At 43.0% G+C, this 26,133-nt stretch overlaps 1 protein-coding gene across 5 annotated transcripts in view; it reads right to left on the bottom strand.

The window, feature by feature from the left end:
• The window catches only part of KRAS (KRAS proto-oncogene, GTPase), a 97,235-nt gene that overhangs the window by 42,415 nt on the left and 28,687 nt on the right, over nucleotides 1-26,133 (bottom strand). For 3 of the 5 annotated variants that reach the window (XR_005599886.1, XM_039542842.1, XM_039542850.1), the window contains exon 1: nucleotides 10,098-10,116. The exons of 1 other annotated variant lie outside the window; for it this stretch is intronic. The gene's annotated coding sequence lies outside the window, so the exon portion shown is untranslated. Of the gene's footprint in view, nucleotides 1-270; nucleotides 423-10,097; nucleotides 10,117-26,133 lie in introns of those variants that run through there. One more of the 5 variants, XM_039542863.1, reaches the window with a different exon arrangement.

Below are 26,133 nucleotides of genomic sequence, written 5' to 3'. Positions count from 1 at the left end.
ACGGGGCTGCCGGGGCACAGGGAATCAGCAGGGCGCTGGGGGCACACGGGGTGGAGGGGCAGGCGGCTGCGGCGTCTCGATGCGGGCGGAGGCTCCGGCCGGGCCCCCCCGGTCTGGGCGCCCCGCTTCCCCCCAGGCGGCGGCGGCGGGGGCGCTGGCCGGGCAGGGCGGCGGCGGCGGCGCTGGCGGGTCTCTCCGCCCCGGGTCCGGGGCCCCGGCTCCACACGGCCCCCGCCTGCCCGCCCGCTCCCCCCGGGTCCCGGCACTTGCCTGGCGCTGTCCGGGCTGCGGGGCGGCTGCTCGTCCCCGCGGCGGCCGCTCGCGTCCCTCTGCCTCTCCGCGCCGGGCTGAAATGGCGGGGGACGGGGCTGGGGCTGCTGGGGCTGCCGAGCCGAGCGCCGAGCGAATGGATGCGCTCGACGCGCTCCGCGCTCCGCCGCCGGGAGGGGGAGGAGGGAGCGCCCCACCCACAGACTGACTGACAGGCAGACAGACAGACCCGCAGCGTCCCACAAAACTGCCACCAGCCTGAGGCAGAAGGACCCACGGACAGAGCTACAGCCCCAGCCCTACAGGTCCACAGCAGCCCCACCCCACTGCGGGGCTGGCTTGCTACGAACACTTTCTGTCAATATTTAAAATTTTCACAAGTTTTGGCTGCTCCCCTCCAGCTTGGCCAGCCAGAACACAAACCAGAACAGAAAGAGAACGAAAAGCAAAAAAAAAAAAAAAAAAAAATTCATCGAAATTTCCAAACCCCTCTATCAAAGACACTTGAAGTAGAAAACCACACAGAGCCAGACACCTATACACAGAGCCCAAGACACTCAGACCTATAGAATTACAGATCCACACTGAGTCTTTCGCACATATACATATCGCGCCCACAAAGAATTACTGTAAAACTTTAAATAATTGATGCCACTTAACGTTTGTTGGTTTCATTCATTTAAAAACTAAGTGAAACACCTCCTCTAGTTACACAGGATGCTCATTGCAAAAGTTAATAAACATGAATCATTGTGGAGTCAAGTTAACGATAAGTCTATTTCTCTAACAAAAAGGCCAAAAACTTAATATCCTATAACTGTAGATGTCTATTGTACCAGGTGAATGTATAGACCTTTACTATATAGTGAATGATGTCAATTTTTAAATCTATATCAGGAGTTCCCAAACGTGGTTCACAGCTTGTTCAAGGTAAGCCCATGGTGGGCCGTGAGACGCTTTGTGTACCTGAGCGTCCGCAGGTACGGCCGCTTGCAACTCCCAGTGGCAGCAGTTCACCTTTCCCAGCCAATGGGAGCTGCGGGAAGCAGTGGCCCAGCCCACTTTCTGACCTGGCAGGCCAAGAAGTCAAATATTGTATCTACAAACCTAGTATTCAAGTCTTTTAAATTAACAGATTAGAGCTTTGCTCTCCCTAATCATAGATGACAGAAGTACTGTAAGATGTTCAAGCTTCTTTCACAATAATGTTCCAAGAAGGATTCTGCTGAGCTGCACCCATTTGGTCCTCTAAGACATTGACACTTTGGGACTGTGCCATCTAATTTAGAAGCTGTGTTCCCATGGTCAACTGATGCAAGTTAGTTTTGCTGCCAAATTGCTCATGTAGCTAGCTGTTGAATGCTATTCCCTGATGTTAAGGCTCTGGCGGAAAGCAGAAGAGTGCATGTTTCTGAACTATAGTGTGAAAATGCCATCTTCCATTGCATAGGGTCTGAGAAAGTCCAAACCAGTTGCTTTGTTCATATTCTTGTGGCCTGATCTGTTCTCATTGAAGTCAATGGCAAAAGTCCTCTGGACTTCTATGGGAGCAAACTCAGGACCTTTGTGTAAGGATTCCCCTCTGGGGACAGTGTACAGTGGTGGGGCATGTATGACTCAGAACTGTAAGGGGAACGTAGTTGGGGTGCTCTTATAGATCATTTCTGTCACTCCTCTACTGGTGGTTTAGAAGTTAGTGACCTGATCCCTTTCTAGCAGTGACTATATAAAACTTGTTGATCTGACTATTCAATGTCTTATTTATGGGCCTTGTCTGAGATCTTTGCTTTAGGCATTCTTATTACACTATATCTCAGCAGCTTTAATAAAAAATTGCACAAAATAATATGTATAGGCAGTGTACTATGGGACATCAGCCAGTGTGAGCACATCATACTGATGCTCCATGAGCTACAGTGCAGTGACTGTTTTGATCTATTAAGCCATAGGTGGTTTGGGGCTAGGCTACTCGAAAGTCTCCTTCTCTACCTATGCCACATATCCATAGCTGAGATCAGAAAAGAATCCTCAAGGAGAAGCAAAAGTGGATTTCTTGACTTTGAAATTATTTCCTTACCTTGACACCAAATGGCCTGAGTTTGCTGGCCTTCAGGGTTTGCTGTGTTAGTTAAATTCAAAGCCCATCTATTTGTTCAGGCATTTGTGGAAGGATAATTTGTTTTGTTTTGTTTTGTGAGGGATGGATTCTGGAGAAGGTGGGAAATATGTTTTCCTGATTTTTGTTTATGTCGGTTTAAATATATTGCTGGGTGGTTATTTTTTTTTCATTTTGCATCCCTTCTTAAAAATATCACAAGCATCTATAATTCTGAGTAGCTTTTTAAAAAAATATTTAAATCAAAATAAATACATGAATTAAGATGTGTTATACACCTACTCATTAATTGGATTGATTAGAAGTAAGCTTTTGCAGGGCAAAAGCAGCAAAAAAGCTTAATTTTGCCAGACTTTACAAGAGTTACCAAACTACATTTTGATTGATTGTGTTTGACTATAATTTGTAGAGGAAGTTCTGAACACAGGCAGGTGAGAGGCACTTTCAATTTTACAAAACAATCAGAAACAATTCAGTTCTCCTGGAACCAAATAGATATCTAATTACAATATTTTTACCAATTCAAAGGCAACTCTATATTTGTCCTAATCATAATTTTAGTCCTGATTTGAAGGCTTTTTTATGACTTGCATACAGTCCAGAATTGCCTCCACAACTACTGAACTTTGAAGGTTCACATGCAGAAACGTTAAAATCTTCTGAGAATCAACACCATGGCTATAGTATCTTTTTCTGCCCTGATGGTCACAACCACTGGACCCTCATGCAGGCATTGCACTGTCACTCAGGATTGCCCTCTTCCCAGATTCATCTAGTCTTAAATATCGGGCAGTAAAGCTCATGACATTCAAAACTGAAGAGCAGAGTTTTTCACCAGCTGAATATCAACCAGCTGGGGAAGAGTTTTAAAGCAGCTACAGCCCAAAAATATACAATAGTCTTTCCCTGGCTGACATCAGTTTTGGGGCTGAAACAGGCATGTGCTTCTCCATTGCCTTGTACCGGCACTCACTCCTCTGCAAAGAAAATGCAGAATAAATGCCAAGGTGAGTCCAAGAAAAGGGAGTGGATTCATGCAGCCCAAAGACTGAACACCGTCATTTAAAAAAATACTAATGAGAAAAATGACATACACATATACACGCACAACTCACAGCAAACCCTTGTGAAGGGTTTTAGGAGGTTATCTGCATGCATTCCCTACTCATCTCCCCTTCTAGGTACATTTTAAACATTTTAAAGAAGTTCCTACAGACACCTCCAGGATGCAGAATGTGGATAAGGCCATTTACACAAGAGCTCCTTTAAAAAACTAAGGCGTTGTCTAGACCATAGTATTGTGTTGATTATAAATGCTAATGTAAACATAAGTTAACTGGCAATTTCTACTTAACACATCATTGGGAATAAATTAACTCTTGATACAATACAATCAAAAACTCTAATCTAGACAGGTCGTAAATGACAAGTATGGTAAACGTCATACAGCAGAATACAGTGAAATCAGATATAGCAAAAATCTTATATTGAAGTAGAAAATTCCAAATTATTTCAATGTATTGTAATGTGCAAATTTCAATTCTGCTTATAGTGAACCTCCAATGAGAAGGCCAAATTCTGCTCGTGGGCGTGTACATGCAGCTTCTATCAGCTTCATGCTAACAACATGTATCAAGAACAGACTTGAGCCCATAGTGAAGTTCTGTTTAAATTTTATTTAAAAAAATCTTCACTGTACGTAGATTCCAGTGAAACATGGTTAACATTTTCTGCAAAAACATCAGACTTAATTTGAAGGCAACATTTTACAATTCTGAATTTTGCTAGTGCTTCTAAATGGTTTGATTTTTTAGTCAGCCACTGGCGTTCTCTTTCTCTCTCTCTCTTTAATAGTAGGTTTGTCTACCTAGAAATGGGATCTAATGGGTGGGGCAGGCAGGGAGGGACATATGCTTTGGCTGCAAAGTACTCTTTAGAAGGTTGGGTGACTTTACTATCCCAGCTTGCCAGCCAGCATTAATTAATATGGCATCCCTCTAATTATATGGTCAGCACATATCCCTAAATTAAAATTAAAACAGTTGAAAGAAAACCCCAATTTAACTTCTAAAAAAGCATAATTTTTCAAGTTGTACAGTATACAGTGTTTGTGTGCATAGGGAAAGATTCAAAGCCCATTGAAATTCATGGGAGTCTTTTGGATCAGGCCCCAAAACCTTTGGAAAATCCATTGTTTAACTATCTAATTTATCTCTGCAAATCGTTTAGTTGGATGCCTAAGTTCTGTCCTTTATATCCACAATATGGCACCCATAATCAATTACGTTCAGTAATGCAGACGCAAATCTGTAAGTATAGGCATTTATCTGAAACTAGTGAAGGATTTCTGAAACCTTTGGAAAAAATGGCCCTTGGATGAGCTAGAAATGGACCATCCAATTGCAGTCTCTCTCCCCTATCCCAGAGAACAGAGAAGAAAAGATAGCAGACTCTGTCGCACTGACTAGCTGTGCTCTGGGTTCAGCTACAGCAAGGCTGCACTCCAAAGTCTGATTCTGAGAGGTGTTGAGCACCTGCAACTCCGGTGAGTACCAGGAGAACTGCTTATGTTTAGTACTTCCCCAGATCAGGCTCCAATTTTCCAGCCCTGGAATGTGCTGAAGAGGATGCTCGAAAAGCGTGAGGCGGGCACCTTCCCAGAGACGGTGGAGTGGAGGCAGGTCAGGGTATGTCTTCACTGCAGAGTTAACTTGGGTGATGGGCACATGGATTAGCCTAGGCTCGGTGTGATCAGCCACACTGCATAGCCATAGAGGAGTTACTGTGTTCTCACTGGTACTACGCTCATCCCTGAGTGTTGTTTCGATTTCTGGGGCGTATCCCCATGGTTCCTTATGCTGCAATAAATTGAGCTGCCCTATGATTCTTTCCCAGTAAATTGTAGAAGACCTTGTCTATCCTTCTGGGCCCGGGCGGAGGAGGGGGAGGAATTGTGGGAAGGCACTTGAGGACTATCAGCACTTAGCCTGTGTCCTCACAGCAAAATTAATAGGTTACTAGCCCAAGTGAAAGCTTCAGTTGGTCTTTAGCATGCAACTACAGACAAGCCAGTTGGTCCAGGTTGAAATCACTGCCACGCTCGCATGAGAGGGTTTGGTGTGTGGATGGGAGTCAGATTAGAGGCAACTCCCGAGTAAGAGCCCAAATTAATTCTGCAGTGAAGATGTGTCTTTAGAGTAAGCAAAGTGGGTTTTGCCTCTTGTTCTGAATCAAAAACATGATCTTTACCCCCTGAGGTAAACTGGGTCCTGCTCCTGCTCCACATAAAAGTCAAATGTGAGTAGGATTAGACCTTTAGTTTACATGTTAGTATTGCCTGCTCTCTTTCAGATGTTACAGGCCTCCACTCAGATCCCTGCATATCAGAACAACTCCTGGGGACATAAGCAATCGGTTATAACCAGGAGTTTCAGTTCACTGGAGTTTGGTAAAACTGTACAACATTCTGACACAATAAAAAACACATGTAAGGAAAGAAAATTATTAAAATACTGCATACAAAGAAAAGAGGGAAATTTTCTCTTTTCAAAATGGTTACTTTCTTGCTTTTTCTTTACTGCAGGCTTTTTTACTTAAAAAAAATATCAAAATAATCTAAGTTTTTCAAAAAACATTTATAGCCTGATCCTGAGAGGTGCTGTGCGCCCTCTATTCACCCCGCAAACTAAGTATGTTGCTTCTGCTGAGGATCTGTCAGGCAGAGATGGCTAGGAAACTGAATTTCAGTGCAACAAAAAACAATTTGAGGTTTTGGAAAAGTTTTCAGCCCAACTTGGCACAAAATGCCAAAACCTCAAAAATTTTTGCAGAACTGAAATTCCACAATACTTTGTTTCAGAGACACCAAAATGCTCCCACAGCAGGAATGTTTTGGTGCTTCCAGAATGAAATACGCTCCCTAAGAGCCTGGAAGTTCTGGGAGCCCATGCTCCATAGCAATCCACCTAGCAAGCTGCTGAGAAGCCTGGAAGCTGGCCAGCTGGGGTGTGGGCCAGGCCAGGGAACGAGCCACCCAAGAAGCTGGGGAACTTGGGGACTTAGCTAACAGGGGATCCCAGGAAGGTTGGGAGCGTGGCAGCCCACCTGGCAGGTGCCATGGAGCTGAGAAGACCAGACTCCACAGCAACCCATCTGGCAGGCTGCTGAGAAGCCATGTTGATTTGGTTTTGAGGGGCCCAGCACCTAAGCTCCCAGCTCAGTGAGGTGCTGAGGAGGGTCCCCAACAACCTGCCCAGTTTCTATTGAAAGTTTTATTGAAAGTTTTTGACCATGTTCCCGCAGAATGTTTCAGTTTCAACAAATCTGCATTACCAATGGAAAATGTTCTTTCAGAACATTTCCAACCAGCTCTACTTTTAAGATCAAGCCCTTTGTACAGACATAACTACATAATGCATGATGCTTGTTCAGCATTAAGCTGCATTAACTCCAAGCAGACTTTTCAAGGCAAAGGGTAAAAAAAGGACTGGTCTGGTTTTGTTTTATACAGCCTCTTCTAGTAAAAGTGCGGCACTGTCACTGCTCTAAAGACAAATGTAAATTCTGCTCTGTTATATTCATGATACCTCAGTGATTTCCATGTGTTTGCACAGCTGCAACAAAGGACAAAATTTGGCCCGCTAAATTGTTCCATTGGAATGTTGCAAAGTACACCGGGACATATTCTCTGTTGCTCTGTGCATTCATTTACACCATTATAAAGGAAATGCAATGTGAATTTACTACACTACCAAATCAGAATAGCAGCATTTTACACAGATGGGAAGTGCAGTTATGCATCCAGATTCCAAACACCCACCCCACCCCAAAATTCTAGAGAGTTTAGAATTGGAGCCATCCATATTCAAAATAGTGTAAACTAAAATGCTGTTCAGAACATTTGGGATGTTTGTTACACTCACATCTGTCAAGTGTAAGTGTTTCATCTTGCCTTTGGTTAGACTGAAAGTTCCTTAAAGGAAGGACTGTGAGCCAGATCTCTAGCAAGAGTAAATCAAATAGTTCCATTTACTTCAGGGGAGTTATGCTGATGTACAGCATCTGAGTATCTGGTCCTATGTCTTAATACATGTTTTTACTGCAATCAGCAGAAGGGAGCATTGGCTGAGGCATTTAGATGCTACTACAATACAAAAAATAAAATAATAAAAAATAAATTAAGAAGGCATAATTCACAATTGTTTGTTGGAATGCACTTCTTAACTAAACCATTGTTTTCCCTACACTAGCATTTCACTGTATGCTGCAGAGAGAGTCACTAGTAATCAAGACTGCAATTGCTACATTGTTCTGATGCAATTCACAGTTATCAAGGTATACAAGTGAAATTCTGAGGATAGAATTTGTGGAGAATAGCTTCATTTATAGTAATATGTATGTAATAGCTTCATGTATAGTATACGTAATAGCTTCATATACTCCAGATTTGCATTAATATGCTTGAGAGCAGAATCTGTCCCATTGACTTCAGTAGAGTCCCTCTGCATTTGCACTAGTGTAACTGAAAGGAGATTCTAACCTACAATTTTTGCAAGAATGTGAAAGAGTTCAAGGCAAAAGCATAGTTTAGTTATAACAAGTATCGACAGTGAGGGTTTAAAAATAAAAAAAACTTTTGTTTGCTCTCAACTGAGTGATTTTTTGGATCATTTGCAATTGCAGTGGTAGTTAATAGATCCTGATACACAGTTCCAAGCAAGGAAACACATTTGCTTATTTTGGAGAGTTTATGCCATTAGATAGAAAACTTACAGGAAGATTGAAAACATGCAACAGTGATTTATTTCTAAAGGGAAGAGGGAAAAGTCAAAGAAATGCCCTCATTTTAGACACTGAGCCAGATTTTCAGCTGATGTAAAGTTGCATACCTCCATTGAAAACAATGGAACAAATTCATGTTATATATCCATTCAAGTTAATGGAGCTATGCTGATTTACACCATATGGAATCTGCTTCTTTCACTTTGATTCATCATAAAGACAAGATGAGTGAGCTATCATCTTTTATTGGACCAACTTTTGTTGATGAGAGAGACAAGCTCTTGAGCTGAGCTCTGTGTAAGATCAAAAGCTGGTCTCTCTCACCAACAGAAGTTGGTCCACTAAAAGATATTACCTCACCCACCTTTTCTCTCTAATATCCTGGGACCAACATGGCTATAATAACATTGCATACTTTCATTTATCATGGCATTACTGTTTTTTTGGGGGGGGGAGGGGGAGTTGCTGATTTATTACATTAGTATAAAACTGGTCATACAGTGATGAATCAGATTCTCTTTTCCTTAATTCTCAACATTCAGTAGCTTCATTTTTCCCCAGCCTCCTCAATATGTTTTTTGTGGATTGCATTATTCATTTGTTTAGTATTTCATTACACATTGTTTAGTATGAAGCACCAAGACCCTTCATGAGGGTTTTATTTCTCTCTAGGAATTACACACATAATGTAATGTGGCATGCAGTATGGATTGTCGGATAGCTGCTGACATAATATGCAGCAGAACAGGTATGGATAATATTTTGCAACACTTTAATTTTTGTAAAGCCTTTTTAAAGGGTTTTAGAAAATATACGAGTATAGTGAAAGGAACTAATGGCTAAGTACCCTATGAGGCATTGATATATAAGCACCCAGGATGAAATTTTCCATAGAAAGAGTTAAAGATGCCATGCAGTAACTGCACTCAGAAAATTGTTAAGGGTACTGTATGGGTTAAAGCTCTGTTCTTTGTCTGGGTTCTTACACCTCCTGAATTTCCATTGTATCACTGTCTGTGGCACAAAAAGACAGGTTAATTGGCCAGGCTGCTTTTCCAGACCATTTGGTCAGACCGAAGTGTTGGACTAGGGATTTCCTATGTGTAAAATGCAGGTACTGAGAGACGGAAAGAGGCACAAAATGTGTTTAAACAGCATGATTTGGTTGAGTTTGTAAAAGTCCTGAAGAGAGACAGAAGCCCAAGTCACCTGTTTCTTGGTATAAGGCAGCGGTGTCTTATCTGAAGCTTCAGCAAAAGATTGTGGACTGACTGTGTGCAGTCTGTTACTATTCCTGTTCAAGGAAACAAATTATATGAAGAAAATACCTGACTCAGCATCAGTAAGAAACTGTCCTACACAGCATCAAAGTCTGCTACCACATGCAAAAGGGCAAATATATTTTAGTTGAATACACATGGGGCCAAATGCTGCCCATGTAGTTCCACTGGCCTTGAGTCTTCTCTCATCTACACCAATTTTGCACTCAGGAAATGCCAATGACTTCAGTTACTCCTTATTCATACCAATGGAAATGAAAGGGGGAAATCAAGTCCAGTGGAACTGCTCATATGAGCAAAGCAAGAAGGATTTGGCCCCAACGTTGTATTAATTTAACAGATTCCTCCTTTTATCTGTTGAAAAGGGATAGTCTATTTCTGCATATTTATCCCTCTAAATATGTTTATTCCTTTATCTGATACTCAGGTCTTATTGTGTGACTCATTTGAAACTAAACAGGATACTGTATTGTAAGGACAATCCTGCCATCAGGGAAGGGGAATGAATGAGATAATCTAATAGATTTTTCCCATCTCTAATATCTGTGATACAAAGATCTTCACTGTATTTCTTTAATTTCACTTGGCACATGGAATATTTATTCTTAGATAGTATTCACTGAAATAATTAGCACGTAAGAGGACCTCACCATATTTATCCTCTTGACTTGGCTGTAAAGAATTGCCTCTTCCAACATCTGTAGATACAGGGGATGATGGAGGGACAAGGGATACAAACAGAAAACTATATTTGAAAAGGCATTGTGATCAGTAACATTACACATCTCAATAAACTACATTTTGCTAATGACATTTGTGCACCTGTATCAATGCAGTCAAGAACTTCTATAGATAGGGTGAGGGATAGCTCAGTGGTTTGAGCATTAGCCTCCTAAACCCAGGTTTGTGAGTTCAATCCTTGAGGGGGCTGCTTAGGGATCTGGGGCAAAAATTGGTCCTGCTAGTGAAGGCAGGGGGCTGGACTCAATAACCTTTCAAAGTCCATTCTAGGAGATTGGTATATCTCCTATTATTATATAAGATAACATACTAAGCAATGCCTATGATTTCCTATCACTTTCACACAGTATGCTATTTCAAAGTCTGAGGGCTACTCTCAGTTACACTTATGTAAACTGGAATGATGGCATTAAAGTCAGTGGAGCTACTCTGGATTGACACCAGATTAAATGGGAGCAGAACCTGGCCCTGATAGTTATTCTCTGTTACTTCTTGTCTATAGCATCCGGAGCTGAAGGAGAGGGAAAAATTAAATTTCTTTTGCAGTTACTTTTCTTACACATCATATTTTGTACAGCTACTCCTGTAAAACCTGCTATTTACAGGGACAGATATTTTCGAGGAAATGCTGTAAATGCAGAGATGAACAGTTTACCAAGAGATGAGCAATTTTGTTGGGATATACAAGTGTACGTACAGTTCTTGAATAATTAGAATTAGGAATCAGTTCACAGACAAACATTTGGTCAGCCAAAGATCTTAGTAAAATAAAAATCCAGCTAATTCATTTTTAGCCAAAGCAATGTTAATTTCATAGGTCCTTACACTTTTTTCCCACATAAATGTCCATCTCCAATTACATAGCTTTGGTGGCCCCAAAATCTGTTCATTGGATTGCTGATCATTATTATTATTATAATTTGTGTTGATCTTTCCATAACATTCTATATCTTCAAAGGCAGCTGAACCCTGGAAAACCATGGGCTGCAATGACAATTGGTTGATAGCATGAGGGGCCCCTCTAATTCATGTATCCTTTGCATCAGAAATGATGCACATTCCCATAGCATTTACTTGTATGTGCATCTGTCCTTAATAGGTAAATAGAAAGATGAGATGTATAGCCTTATGATTAAGATGCAAGCCTAAGAGTCAGGAAATCTGGGTTCTATTTTTAGTTCTGCCATAGACTTTATCATTTGACTTTAGGCAAGTCATTTAAATTATCTGTCCTTCACTTTCTCCATCTGGAAGAGGATGTCTATGGCTTTTGACATTTGGTTTTCATGGAGCAGAGAGGATTCCCGTAGGATGTGCACTTTTGAAAAGGATATGGTCAGGGTCTTGGCTGGGTCCTTAAGTGTTCCCCTCTTCCTGTGAGAATCACTTCCCTCTTTACTGGGATGAGTTGTTTTTTTGCACCTGCTTCTTATTGTTTGAAAGCATTGTGTCATGTGTATGAAGGCATTTCTCATGCCAACTGAAAACAGATTGTGAAAATGTTTGTTGTCAGAATATGGGTTGCAATGTAGTCTGTGGCATTGCACAAACTCTCCTGGGGCTTTCATATATATATGTTAGAAAGGAGAATGGACAGGATTGACTCTTGTGGGACACAGGAGGGAGTTTGAGGACGAGGAGCTGCTGCTCACCTCCATTCTGCAGGATCTGTCTGAAAGGAGTCCCACTGAGTGTTATGCCATGCATTCCCATTCGGTCTCGTATGTGAGGTTAGCAGCACTCTGTGATCGATAATGCTGAAAGCTACTGACAGGCATGAGCAGTCTGAACGTTGGAGAGAGTTCAAACAACATTAATAGATTTGTGATCATTTAGACTGATCTCTTGCATAACTCAGGCCAAAGAACCTCATTAGTTATTTCTGTGTCAAGCCCATAGCTTCTGGTTGAGATAGGTGAGCAGATGTCCCGATTTTATAGGGACAATCCCGATATTTGGGGCTTTTTTTTTATATGAGCTCCTATTAACCCCCACCCTCTGTCCCAATTTTTCACACTTGCTATCTGGTCAGCCTAGGTTGAGATTATATTCCCAAAAGGAGCTCATCCTTTAATACTAGTAAATCCATCTCTATGACATGGCTTGGTCTCAAACCTGATTGTGTAAGGGTCTAAGATTTAAAGGAGAGACCAAGTGCTGTAAGAGCCACTTTTTCAATGAATTTGCCACTGCCACCAGCAGAGACCACAGAACATTTGTCTTCTTCCAATACTGGTGCTGTGAGGTACAGCTGTCGGGGTGTGTGTGTGTGTGTCAACTAGACAGTTACTTCATAAAGGGGCTCGGGAGGGGGCATACGTAAAGCAGAAAGATTTTTGATATATGGAAGGTGGATTGATGGATTGGGGGGTGGGGAACAGGAAAGAAGAAAATATTGGATTCATGAGTGCTTTTGGTGAATGTACCTTATCCAGGGAATATCACATGTACTGCTGTCAAGGGAAAATAAGTGAGGGAACCCCCCATGACATTCTGACAGCACATCACTATTGATAGAGCTCTTTGAGATCCATGAATGGGTGATAGTAAAGGGTGCAAAGTGTTGTTATAGAAATGGTGGTTGTTCTTCAAAAATAAAAACCTGCCCTTATTTCCTCTGTCCTCATACTACAATTACAGGGAGAGAATGATCACAGAATGCAGAGTTTAGGACACCATGGGACATATTTAGCCTCCAGGCTGTACTTTGAGCACCCTCACATACATAATTAGTAGAGACTACTAATGTTTATTTAAGCCTTGTGGTTGTGAAATTAAGAACTAAAAGTTCTTTCTGGGTGGGAAATGAGCAAAACCATCAAGATTTGCTCTTACCTTCTCTCTTGCCTTTTCTCTCAACTTTCCTATAAAAGAAATAAAAACATTGCTATTAAATTCACTTACCTAACATTTTCTTCCTGGTAAAAATATACCAATACCAGGCTTGTTCTTTTATAGGGTTCAAGTCTGCCATTACTTTCTTTCAATATCACCTTCACTATTCTCACTGGTAGTTAGAAGACCTTATGATTTCACACAGGTTATGAGAGTTTACAGTTAATGGCAAGAAGGCAGCAGGAAATGAGCTTAGTTTGCTGTTTTTCTTAATAGTTTTCCTTGCAATGTAAATTTCTTATTGCCACAAAGAGTCTTAAATAAAATTTTAAAACTGCTGACTTGCTTTGGCAGATTTTTTTTCTTTTGTCTACAGACTTTTTTCCTAATTTTTTTTGTTCTCCTACCTCCAGGACCTAATATAATCTTATATCACTTCCAGGTGTTCTTCAAAGCAGGGCCGGCTCCAGACCCCAGCGCGCCAAGCAGGCGCGTGGGGCGGCATTTTACCGGCAGGGCGGCATTTGGCTCCGGCGGACCTCCCGCAGTCATGCCAGGCATGACTGCGGAGGGTCCCCTCTTCCCGCGGCTCCGGTCGAGCTCCCGCAGGTATGACTGCGGCGGGTGCGCTGGTCCCGCAGCTCGGACGGAGCTTCCGCAGACATGCCTGCGGATGCTCCACCGGAGCCGCGGGACCACTGGACAGTCCGCAGGCACTTCTGCCCCGGCCACGGGACCAGGGAAGGGCGACGCGAGCCGCCCCTGCTTCAAAGCCTTTGCTTTAACAGAGATATGACTCAGCTTTAGACAAAACCCCAGATCCAAATACCTCTGAACTTTGGGATATATGGGAGCTTTGGGTAAGGCCAGAGATCTTTGGATCTGGAGTTTTGTCTAAGGTTTATTTTTCTGTTAAAAGGAAGACTTAGAAGAACACTGGGGAGTGATATAAGGTGAATTGAACTTTGGGAAAGTTCAGCTCCACATTGGCATCTGAACTTTGTGGCTAGGGTCTCTCTCTTCTTTAAAAACTTTAATCCAATTGAATTAAGGTCTCAAAGATAATTGGGGGAAAAAAATCTAACTCGTGGCATCAAATTCAGTTTTGAAGAGTATATGTAATTAGGAAATTTGAAAATGAAAATAATTTATTGTAAATAAAGGTGTAAACATGGTCAATGGGTATAATTAAGTTATATTAAAATATTATCAGAAAAAATCCTATTCAGCTAATGATATCAACACAGTTTAAAAGGGATGCAAGCCTAGCGTGACTTTTCAGTCAAGTGAACAGATTCTATTTTTAGTTTCTTTGTTTTAAGGAGAAACTGGATATAGGCTGGCTGGTTTAGTAGCAACTTTATTAGATTTAGATAATAAGTGATAACCAGATAGTAAAATATTATTTAATATTCATATTACTCTAGTGCCCAGAGGCCCATTGTGGTAGACACTGTACCAGTAGTTATCAACCTTTTTACCATAGTGGGCTGCATATACAGTTCTCTGTGGGTTATGTGGGCTGCATCCACACAATATATATACTACCTGTATGGCCCTGAGGATGTCACATGGGCCACAGCTGTGTGTGATTGGGATGCAAGCAGCCCATGTGCCGCAGGTTGAGAACCACTCTACTGTACAAACACAGAGGATATGGTCCCTGCCCCCAAAGAATCTAAGAAGATAAGCAATGTACAAAGCACAGCAAAGAGAGAGAGAGAGGCCCCAATCCAATGTGAGTCTTTCCATTGATTTTAATGGGGTTTGTATCAGGCCCATATACATTTACTATTTTATTTGTTTAAGCCTCAGTCCTGCAATTTACCATGTATGTGCACAGCAATGCACCCAGATGCACTGAGCTGCCGAACCGGGAACTCATTGGTAATGACCTAAATAAACCAATATTGACTTTCTTTAATTGCCAGTCTGCCACTTTCCTCAAATGCATCTCAGTCTAGCCATTATTCTTTTGCTGATTTCTTCTACATTTCATGGCAGAAGTGGGTCTTGATGAAAGATCTGAAATAAAAGGAAGGTAGTAACCTAATAGATTTGTTCAGGGACATAAGACACTTAAAGAGGACAACAAGCATTTTTTTCCTCATTCGCAAAAGCTCTGCTACAAGAGGAAAAGGGGAAGTTGAAATATTAAATGCTCAATCTTTAAGACCCAGGTCTTGGCTGAGGCACTTAAACCCTTGACTGAATGTGTGAGCTACAACGATTTGCTTTGCAAAGTAGAGTGTTAGCTATGTGGGAGCTGGGTAAGAATGTGTCTTTTCTTTAGCAGAGCTTCAAGAACTGGATCTCATGAATACTTGAAATATTTTGTTTAGTATTTTATGGAGTCACATCAGGAATTTTCCCCCTCCTCTTCCCCTTAAGAGAGGCGGCTATTGTCTTTTCAAAGCATATTCCTTTCAGTGGTAAATCTTGAGTGATGACAAAATCTGAGAACATTTGGAAGTTTGGATCAATTAAGACTCTATTTTGGGAATTAAAGAAGGGCCCAAATCAACACTCCAGAAATCTGGGAAACTCTGGCTCCAAATTGTGGGCATAAAAATGGAGTTCAGCATTTAGAAATCTGGTACATAATGTCCAGTTTTCCAACCTGGGCATCAAAGATAGGTGGTTAATGACTAGGGCTCCTATGCCATATGGTAATAACAGATAATTAATAAATAATAACAGGTGACCAAATCCCACATAGGAGGGAGTGACCAAGTACCAATGTTAAGAGGTTAAGTGAAAATTTGAGCACTCAGATACAGGATTTGGGGCCCACAGTTGAAAGTTAGGCTAGGTCTACAATGGGGGGGGGGGGTGTCGACCTAAGATATGCAACTTCAGCTATGTCGTGAGGACGGTGGCGAGTCGACCGCTGCCGCTCCCCCATCAACTCTGCTTCCACCTCTCGCTGCGGTGGAGTTCCAGAGTCAATGGCAGAGTGATCATGGATCAATTTTATCGCGTCTACACTCGACTCCCTTTCTATGGGTGCAATCCTCCTGCCCTTTCTGAAGAAACACCCCTCCCCCACACCCATGTATAAGGATGTTAATCTCAAACTCCTGGCTAAATTCCCACTGGTAATTGCATTCTGCCTTCCTAAAGTCCCCCGGCCATTTTTCAACTGGATACAATATTGCTACATATCTTAAACAGTTGTGTAGTGGTGTTGTGTACTGTTAAACAAATGCACTCCATTCCAAATGTTATATCTATATGCTGGGCAATTGCTTCACCCACCACTAAGAGTTTATAAGTGGCCGTTGAATCCTTTGGCCTGAAATGGGCTATATAATGAATATATTAATTAATATGTTTGCTTCTTTATTTAAGGCCATTTGTTCTTTCATATTATTGTCTTCATACTAGTGTGAATTGTTTTGTCACTATTGTCCTTTTACAGATTGGGTGTGAATGATGACAACAAAATGACTTGATGACTTATATGCCCTGTAGTTTGAGCCATGTCAGTCCCAGGATATTAGTGAGACAAGGTGGATGAGGTAATGTCTTTTATTGGACCAACTTCTGTTGGCGAGAGAGACAAGGTTTTGAGCCACACCGAGCTGTGTGTGGCTTGAAAGCTTGTCTCTCTCATCAACAGAAGTTGATCCAATAAAAGACATTACCTCACCCATCTTGTCTCTTTGATGACTTATAGTTTATTTTAAAGCTTTACTCTATGCTTGCAGAGATATATATTTTAAAAATTATTTTTAACTATTTTAAAAATAGTTTTGGGGGATCTTTTCAGAGGAAAATGTTGGGGAATGCATGCTAGTTTTACAACCCCCCCAAATAGCTGGTGACCAACTAATACACCTAGTGTTTATTGTTAGCTGACCCTATTTAAATTCTGGGAGGGTGGACCTAAGCTCACTTAGGCCAAAAGCCCACACCCTCAATCAAGAAAGGTGCAATAGTCCAGAAAACAATGGAATGGCATGGAGCACAAACCAAAACCCAGAAACGGAAATGTGGTTCCAAGAGTTTAAAACAAGGACAGCAAATGGACAACCGAGCACAAAACCTCAGACAGTGCTCTCTGCTCCACAAAAGAGTCTGAGGAGTCAGCAGATGCTGCCCAGAAGAACTCTTCCTGGATATGTGAGATAACCAGAGTGCATAAATAATCCTCACAGTCACAGAGAACCGCCGTGTAGAGCTTCCTCTTCCTGGATTGGTAGGTGGCCATTATGGTCAATGCCAGGAAAAGACTGAGGCCAAGGTCTCTTGATTTCATGGAGTCATGGATAGGGGCGTAGATGAGTAGATGTGGGGGAAAGTGCTAGAGGTCCTGGAGGATCCAGAACAGGGCCTGTTGCCCATAACACTGGAGCAATGATCTCCTTCTTGCTGAAGGGGCAAGTGTCATGGGTGTTTGAGAATTGCATCAGCCACATGCCCATGCTCACAGCCCCATGGAGGCACCACCAATATATGTCCCCAGTGGGATGTGGAACCAAGATGGAATAGAGGCTGGCCCACTGGGAATCCTCACCCTCACTAGGTGGAAGGACATCCTGTCACTTGGTGTCAGAGTGGGACAAAAGGGCAAGAAAATGCACGGTATGGCACACAAGTGCTTAGAGATGGTCTCTGAATGCAGTCTAGAGATAGATCATCTGGAGACTGAGCAGCCTACTCAAATGGTGCACTGGGGATGACTAGGGGAGCTTACATGCAGGGGCCCTGATGTTAAGCTCCAAAGGATGAACCAAGTAGGGAGCACCCTTCTACAGGACTTGCTCAAAGTATGCAAGAGAGTTAGGGGGAAGAGTGGCCTTTGCCTCTTGGAGCATACAGTGGGAGACACGAAGGTTGGGCCTCCCCATGCACTGGACAAGTTCCTTGGGGTCCATCCAATCCTACTGGCTGTAGTCCACAAGGCTGTAGTCCACAAGGTCCACAAGGCTGTAGTCCACCAATTTTGGTGATACCAGCCAGGACCAGCCTCTGTGTACCATCTGTGTATCATTGCCAGGTGAAAGTGACAAACCTATAAGCTGAAATCCTAGCCCCATTGATTTTTAACAGCAAAACTCCCATTGACTTCAATGGGGTCAGGATTTCATCCACAGTACAGTAGCTACAGGGACACAACTGAGCAACAGCCAGATGCCAGCTGCAACCACTCATTGTCAGTCCACTGAGTGATTTGGCAATGCCATCAATTAGCCTTCATTATTTCATTTAGGGCAGTGGTGGGCAACCTGTGGCCCACGGGCCGCACGTAGCTGATCAGGGTAATCCACTGGTGGGCCGCCAGACCATTTGTTTACATTTGCGCGGCTGCCTGCAGCTCCCAGTGGCTGCGGTTCACCATTCCCAGCCAATGGGAGCTGCGGGAAACGAATTACCCTGATGGGCCACGTGCGGCCCGTGGGCTGCAGGTTGTCCACCATTGATTTAGGGCATGGAATATTTTTGGAAACAGAATCAATTAAAACTGTTACTTTTAATTTTGTTGTTGTTAAAGTGTCTTGCCTTTTAATGGTCTGAGTTCTAACGCATTCTTAAGAGGCCTTTGTATCTGCATATTTATACCTAGTTTTATAGACTGCATTCGCTATGGGGAAAAAATATGTTTCCTCCTGAGACATAGAAGAATCTTGTGGATCTTGGCACCAGATATGGCCAAGTTATTTTATACTTAGACAATAAATCTATTTTTCATGGATTTGTAACTTGGCTGTAAAAAATATGCTTGCGGACTTGAAACTTGGCAGTCAAAGCCCTCACACCAGGAGAATATTTTTAGCAATATTTTTAAAAAGAAAAAAAGTGTTAATAACTAAGTTTTCAGGGTTAAAAAGAAAATAAGGAGAGAGAAAGATTGGTTTGGGCCAATTTTTTCTATTCATATAATTTAGAAAAAAAATCTGCTTTCATTCTGACAGAGAAAGAAATTTGAGATCTGTAACTTCCCTCCCTCTTTAAATTGTTCACAGGCAGGGGTGCTGGAACAATATTTATAGTGGGGGCGTTATGAGCCACTGAACCAAACTGTAAACCCTGTGTATAATGGAAACCACTTCAAGCCAGGGGGTGCAGTAGCACTCCCTGCACCACTGGTTCCAGCACCTATGTTCACAGGCCTCTTTCACATTCAAGAATAACTGATTTATGTAATAATCCTTAAACACTGAAGTCTAGGGAATGTGAATTTTAATACTAGTGTTTTATGGCCATATCCTCAGCTCATATAAATTGGCATAGCTCCATTGAAAGCAAAGGAACTACATCAGTTTGTATTAGCTGAAGATCAGGCCAATATGTGTATATAGCACCTTCCAACCTAAAGCATTTGTTAACACAATCATACACAAACGGAACCAATGAAATGCAGCTAGTTTTGAGAGGCGATCAACCTACCAGCATACAGCATGCTATATAATAGAATGGAGAGGGGACATTTTCACTCAGAACTCAGAGACAAACCAAAATTGCCATGAGATTTTTGACCTCCCACAGAATGTTAGTGTTAAGGTCTCATCCAAATCAGTTCCATGCAAACTACATGGTCAGTTTGCCTGCCCTGGAAATATAAAGGGCCAAGACAATCCTTCTAGGGCTTGAATTGGTGGTTCCACAGAGTCTAGCGGCCAAATTCAAAGGTGGATCTAACTGAATCGCAGCTGGTGTCATTTACATTCTGAGAGGTCAGAAGATGGGCAGAGCAGGAAAAGCAAACAGGAGGGTATAAGTAGGTGTAAATTAAAGTAGGCCACCTCTTACTTTAACTTACATCTTCCTTTTATCTTTTCCTGCTACCCCCCTTTTATGGCCACATCCCCAGGTCAGTTATATCAGCTTATACTCCCTTAGACTCAGTATGACAAATTCAGGAGTGATGTGTAAGAAGATGCAAGATACACACACCTTAAGTAGATGCAAGTCCAAGTGCCATCACCTGGACCTCAGGTTCATCCCCTTTGCTTTGCTCCAGCAGCACAAAGGTGACAAAGAGCTGCCCTAAAAGGGCATCAGGGGAGTCCTCTGACGTAAAAGGAATATACATTTGGTATAAAACTGGCACAGTCAGTCGTATGCCACCTGCTCCTCCACAGAAACAGGGGGTGTTCTTAGGCTGGCTATTGATTGCTCACTGTGCTCCAACAACCCCTAGCTGACAAAACAATCCCTAGGGACCATTTTAGCTGGTACGTTATTGAGCAGCCTTTAGGCCTCTGGTCAGTCAAAGGATCAAGGGAGCAGAAAGGTAGCTTAGGCCATGTCTACACTACCACGGGATCGATGCTGCTGCGATCGATGCACCAGGGGGGTCAATTTAGTGGGTCTAGTGAAGACCCGCTAAATCAACAGCAGAGCGCTCTCCGGTCAACTCCAGTACTCCACCGGGAACAAGAGGAGTATGGTAAATTGATGGGAAAACGTCTCCCGTCGACCCAGCTCAGTGTAGACTCCACAGTAAGTCGACCTAAGTTACGTCGACTCCAGGTACATTATTCACGTAGCAGGAGTAGCGTAACTTAGGTCAACTTACCACTGTAATGTAGACATAGCCTTAGAATCATCTTCCCCTTGCCTCATGTCCTCTGCTGAGTGCAGTTCAGCTGAACCCGGGGACTTAACCCTAAAAGGCTGACTGAGTTGGTGGCTGAGGGGCCAGAAGAAGGTGTATGTTATACCAGTTTTGACCCCCTAAAACTCACCTCTGAATTTTGCCCTTGATGTCTCACACTTGATGATTAGGCTTCTAAGCCACCTGTCCAGCACCAGCTTTGAAACTGTGTCATCCTTGGTTCAAATCTCAATTTAGGTCACAAGTGAAAAGGCAACTGGTGGCTCATCCTATTCCCCATTTGTCCACATCAAAAAAACACCCAACACTTGGGGTCAGCTGGCCAGGTCTACCTACAAGAAGTCTATGAACAACCCTGTATGTCACAAGCCTGAACTGAGAGGCATTAACAGAGTCGTGTGGGGAAGCTTGCGTAGCACCTGCCTGCATTTGCAGCATCTAGCCTGGGGGTAGGGGAGCTGAAACTCTATTATATGAAGTGCGGTAGTGTAAGTGGCATTATATTTCCCTGGGTTCTTTCCTCTCTTGGGATGGGATTGATGTTGGCTCATCAAGCAAAAATAAAGTTGTACAGAAAATTGCTCCTGTAACAATAAAATGACTTTGGTGGAGACACCTTACAAATGATTTCAGCAGATCAACACTGCCAAGAATATATCTATTTGCAAAGAGTGTCAGATGTTTTCACCTTCCACTCAGAGTGGCAGACTTTTAAAAGTTTCTATTAAAAGAAACCACTTCATCATTACGCTAAACCACAGCCCAAAATATAGTAGACTAACATGGATGATGACTGTGCAAGTTTGTAGGTTATTATTGATGGGTTTGACTTCATGCAAAACAAAGAGGGGGGAGGGTAGTGATGATAATTTCATCCTGCCTGTAATTAACAAGGTGACTAAGTGCAAGGATGTTTATGCGAGCATCAACATGGACCAGAAGCTACCGTTCTGCTAATGATCACCATTTAGGTGGAGGATTTCATAGTCGAGCTGTTTAAGCTGGTGTCAGTGCGGCTGTAGGAGTTATTACAGATTCTATGTCAATACTTATATAGTCCCCTGAACTGTAGTAGGCAAGCACCTCCCAAGTATTTAAAAATAGACGTTAAATAACAATCTCCCTTTCTTCTTTGGCAGCCTGTAGGAGAAATAGTTAGGCGTAACTTATAGGTTTGTTTGCATGTTGGTGAGTGGCGAGCGTTGTTTGTCTATGTGTGTGGCGGTGGAGGAATTTAGCTTTCCCTCAATAAGTTGAAACAAATTTTGCATTTAGTCCTAAAAATGGTGACGTCTATGACAATTTTACAAGGAGACTTCACCATGTTTGCAGGAAGCAGCTCAATCAGTTGCCATGCATCCTCTTGGAAAGGACGGTTTCTCTAGGTTTTACCCAGAGGGCTAAGGTGTGACCAGGACACCTTCTGGACTTTGTTACTGTTGTTATTCAGCTGGTGGGGCTCTAACAACCTGAGGCACTTTCCACCTTCTCCATTCCCCTCCAGGGCAAAGCACACTAATTTGGATATGCTCATATATCCTGAGAATGAAAAAAATAAAGGTGGGTGGGCAGAAACACAGATAAATTGTTTGCTAAGATTTACGCTTAAAATCTGCCAGTGTAAATCTGCAACAATATGATGCATCTATAGTTAAACATCTGGCACCCTCCCCATTTTGGGGTATCCAGTGGTGCCTTTACTTATCCTGTCCTTAGGTCTGGCAACTGCCCTATGCCAGATGCAAGGCAAGCTCCTCACTCTGCCTTTTACTTCTGTGATTATTAGTCTAGTTTTTGATGATCTTTTCACTGGTACCTTCATGACAAAAAATATTTAGGACTTAAAGGGCTTTTCATCTGTAGGATGCTTTACTAGTGTTAGTTAACTAATTAATTCATCTTCACAATTCCCGCATAAGGTAGATAAGTAAGTAGAATTATCCCCATTTAACAAAAATGGCATGAGGCACAGGCTAAAAAGGAAAGCCTCAAGGCCACAGAAAGTCAATGTCAGAATAACTGGTTTCCAGTCCTATCCTAAGACCGCTAGACCACACCTCTCAACGCAAACATCCTACGTAAGCAGCAAGAGACCTGAAACAGAATATCAGCATTGGAAGGGACCTCAGGAGGTCATCTAGTTCAACCCTCTGCTCAAAGCAGGACCAATCCCCACAAAGCTATTCATTCACTGGCTCTGTTTTTGTAAGCAGCCTTGACAACAGCTTTTTTTGTTTTTATTATAGTTTAATAGAAAAAGCAAATAGCTGGTAGGAAGGAACAGACTCATGTTTATCTTTCTTTTATGTTCCACCATCAACTGTACCTGATACCAAACCAGACATCAAACAGGTGCTAGAGTCATAAACTTTATTCACTAACAGTAAATGCTGACTCATATTTACAGTGAACACACTATCTGTCTTCAGATCTTTTGGTAGAGATGCAAGAATGCAAATGTCACATTAAAGAAAGTCTGTCAGCCCTGTGAGTCTCTTGAGGAACAAAATTTGACGTAAAATGGGTACTGATTTCATTTCTGTAGCATTTTTTTAAAATTACGCTGCTGCTACCCTGTATAAAAAACAATTAAGCTTCCCTCCACCACGCTGTGGCGGGGTGATGACTCTCTGGCACGGCGCCTCCTGCTGGTTGTCCAGGGAATTAGCTCCTTTCTCTGCTCTAGAGCACCCTCTGCCAGCTGATGTCTTGCCTGCCACTGGCCCTGTGTCCTTCGCAGACCCCAGTTCCCTTTCCCTCAGGGTTCTGCCCTCTTGCAGTACCCCCACAGTCTCTGGGTCTCCCCTCCGCAGGGAATCCTCTATCCCCACCTTGCCTCAGTGGCTACTGCCAGTCACCATCTAGCCTTCGCTCCCTGCAGCAGACTGCAGTTTGTAAACCACTCATCATTGGCAAGGTGGGGTTGGACCAGCTGCCTCTGCTTAGTCCTGGGCCGCCCTTCTGCAGCCCTAGTACTCTGGTGGGCCCTTAACTCGGCCTACAGCCTGGGGCTTTGCTAGGCCGGAGATCCCCAGCTCCCTCTGTCCTTCCCCAGCACTGCTCCACCCTAGGTGCCCTCCTCAGCTTCCCAGGCAGCCAGGTCCTTCTCTCCCCTAAGAGGCGGGAGAGATAGAGTGTCCTGTACAGCCTCTGGCCCTCAGCCCTCTTATAGGGCCAGCTGTGGCCTGATTGGGGCATGGCCTCACCTGTGGCTGCTTTCCCCCAATCAGCCTAGCTTTTCCTGCCCCAGCTCTCTCCCAGGGCCGTTTTAAGCCCTTCAGGGCATGAGTGGGGTGACCACCCCACTACACACCCACAAGGACCAATACCCAAAATAGAGCTTTATGGAGCAAATCCAACAATCCTCACTGGGCAAAACTCCCACCAGAGGCAATGAAAGTTTAGTAAAAACCGGGCACAGCCCCCAGCATAAATTAGAGCAGCCGAACGGGTTACCCCGCAAAGCAGCACAGCCATACCCACTATGTCTCTCTGCCGCTGTGCAGGAGGCAATGTGTGGCTATATAAGCCTTATGCTGCTTTCTTGCACTGGGGGAATTCCCCAGAGAGCCCTTCTTCCTCTTTGTCCCTTTTACACTGCTACAGTGCCATATAGTGGTCACAGCAGTCGGGGGGTGGGGATGGGGTACTTTTGCCACCTTTCTAATGGCTGGTAACTGGGCCCGAGGCCCTGCTACCTTGTTCTGCCTCTTCCCCCCAGGGCCCTGCTCCTGCTCCCCAAGGGGCCCCACCCCTGCTCTGGCTTTTCCCTCCAGGCCCTACCCCTTCTCCACTTCTTCCCCCCAAAGCCACCATGCCCCTGTTCCACCTCTTTCCTCGAGGTTCTGCCCCTTCTCCATCTCTTCCCCAGGCCCCACCCCTTCTCTTCCTCTCCCTCTACTCCCTATCCCCAGACCAAAAAAACAGACACCAGAGCTTGTCAAATGGCACCCAGACACACAAGCTGAAACCCAGACTGTCCAGGTGAACACCGGACAGGTGCCAACCCTGGAGTGGGGAGAGAGAGAATCTATCCCTCTGTCTATAGTTTCAATACTCATGGAGTAAACACTTCTAACCCAGAGTCAAACCTCTGTTCTATTTGTAGCCATCAAAACTATTAATAATAAAGCTTTCAAAGGCATTCTCCCATCCCCCAGAATAATCCCCGGGAGATGATGTCACAGAGTGCAAGGGAGACTTTGAAGTACCTGTGGGAGAACTTTTAGACGTTCTCTCCCTTACCACATTCTGTTCTCTGCTGCTGCCTCTGTTTAAAACTAACACATGAAAAAACATCAGATAAAAATCTGGCATAATTAAAAATGTAGATCCTGCCTTCCACAAAACCACAAGATAATATGAGAGATGAAAGAATGCTCATAAAGCACCATAGCCATTCTCCAAAGCTACAATAGACACAACAAACTCTATATAGTTTGGTCAATTAAAAAACAATGTTTCCTTAATACGACTTTTCTTTAAGAGAAATCCAATAAAATGTTCGGTGGAATAATTACTGTGTAAGTAGAACTAATTAATCCTGAGCCCCTTTCATTGATATACAATAGACATGGGGCTCAATTCTACAAGTGCTCTGTGCAGAGAGTGCCACTGGTTTCAATGGGAGTTCTATGGGTTGTGTGCTTAGGCTATGGATAATTCCAAAGTAGCTGAACTTTGGGATACCTTTGGGGCTGAAAGATGCTATATAAAGGTCTGACATAGTTATTGAAAAAGTGTTCCAAAATAAAGGATGAGCAGGTGGTGACAAGTGATGTGCTCACGTCCGAATTGAAACTGAATTTCAAACACGCCTAGGTTTTGGGATGTTGAGATGAATAAATTTGTCTGTATTTTTCTAATATTGGCCAAAGCAATCTGCAAAATCCAGGTTTGGAATTCAAACATTCACAAGTCCTGGGGTTGTGGTTTTGGCTCATCTCCTGTTTTCAAACCAAGTTGAACTGTTCCTGTCATATAGGCATATGAGCCAATATCCACTTGTAACTCATCATTATAACATACAGGAAGTACATGGTGCCTTTCATACTCTAGATATCCCAGAGTGTTGTATCATACTGAGCTAGATCAGTGGTTCCCAAACTTTTTTCTGCCAAGGACCCTTTGGAATCTGACTAAATGTCCCAGATCATTTTCATTTTTTAATAAGTAAATTTCATGACATCTGTGGCAGAAAAAGTTCTTCTAAACCCTCACAGGGAGGGTGTATTCCTGAATGAGCAAGTACCACCAGTGTGGGAATGCCCCTGCCAGCATGAGCTCTCACACATGGTCTGTGCAATCTCACAGTGCACAAAGGATGTGATTTTGATAACAAAATGGAATCCTCCAAGCAGCAAAAATGCTGAAATGCTGTTCTGGTTCGTGCTCAAGGGATGGACCCCAGCATAACCCATGGAGGACCCCCAGGAGTCTGGGAACCTGACTTTGGGAACCACTGAGCTAGTGGGTATGACTGTGCAAGAAAGCATCACAGCAAATGTGTTCTCAGCAATAGCTTGCATTCTGTGCTGTACATGTCT

Source organism: Mauremys reevesii, linkage group 1, assembly GCF_016161935.1.
Source record: "Mauremys reevesii isolate NIE-2019 linkage group 1, ASM1616193v1, whole genome shotgun sequence".
Taxonomy (NCBI): domain Eukaryota; kingdom Metazoa; phylum Chordata; order Testudines; family Geoemydidae; genus Mauremys; species Mauremys reevesii.
Note: the sequence above shows the minus strand (reverse complement) of the source record. Positions and strands in the feature narration are given on the sequence as shown.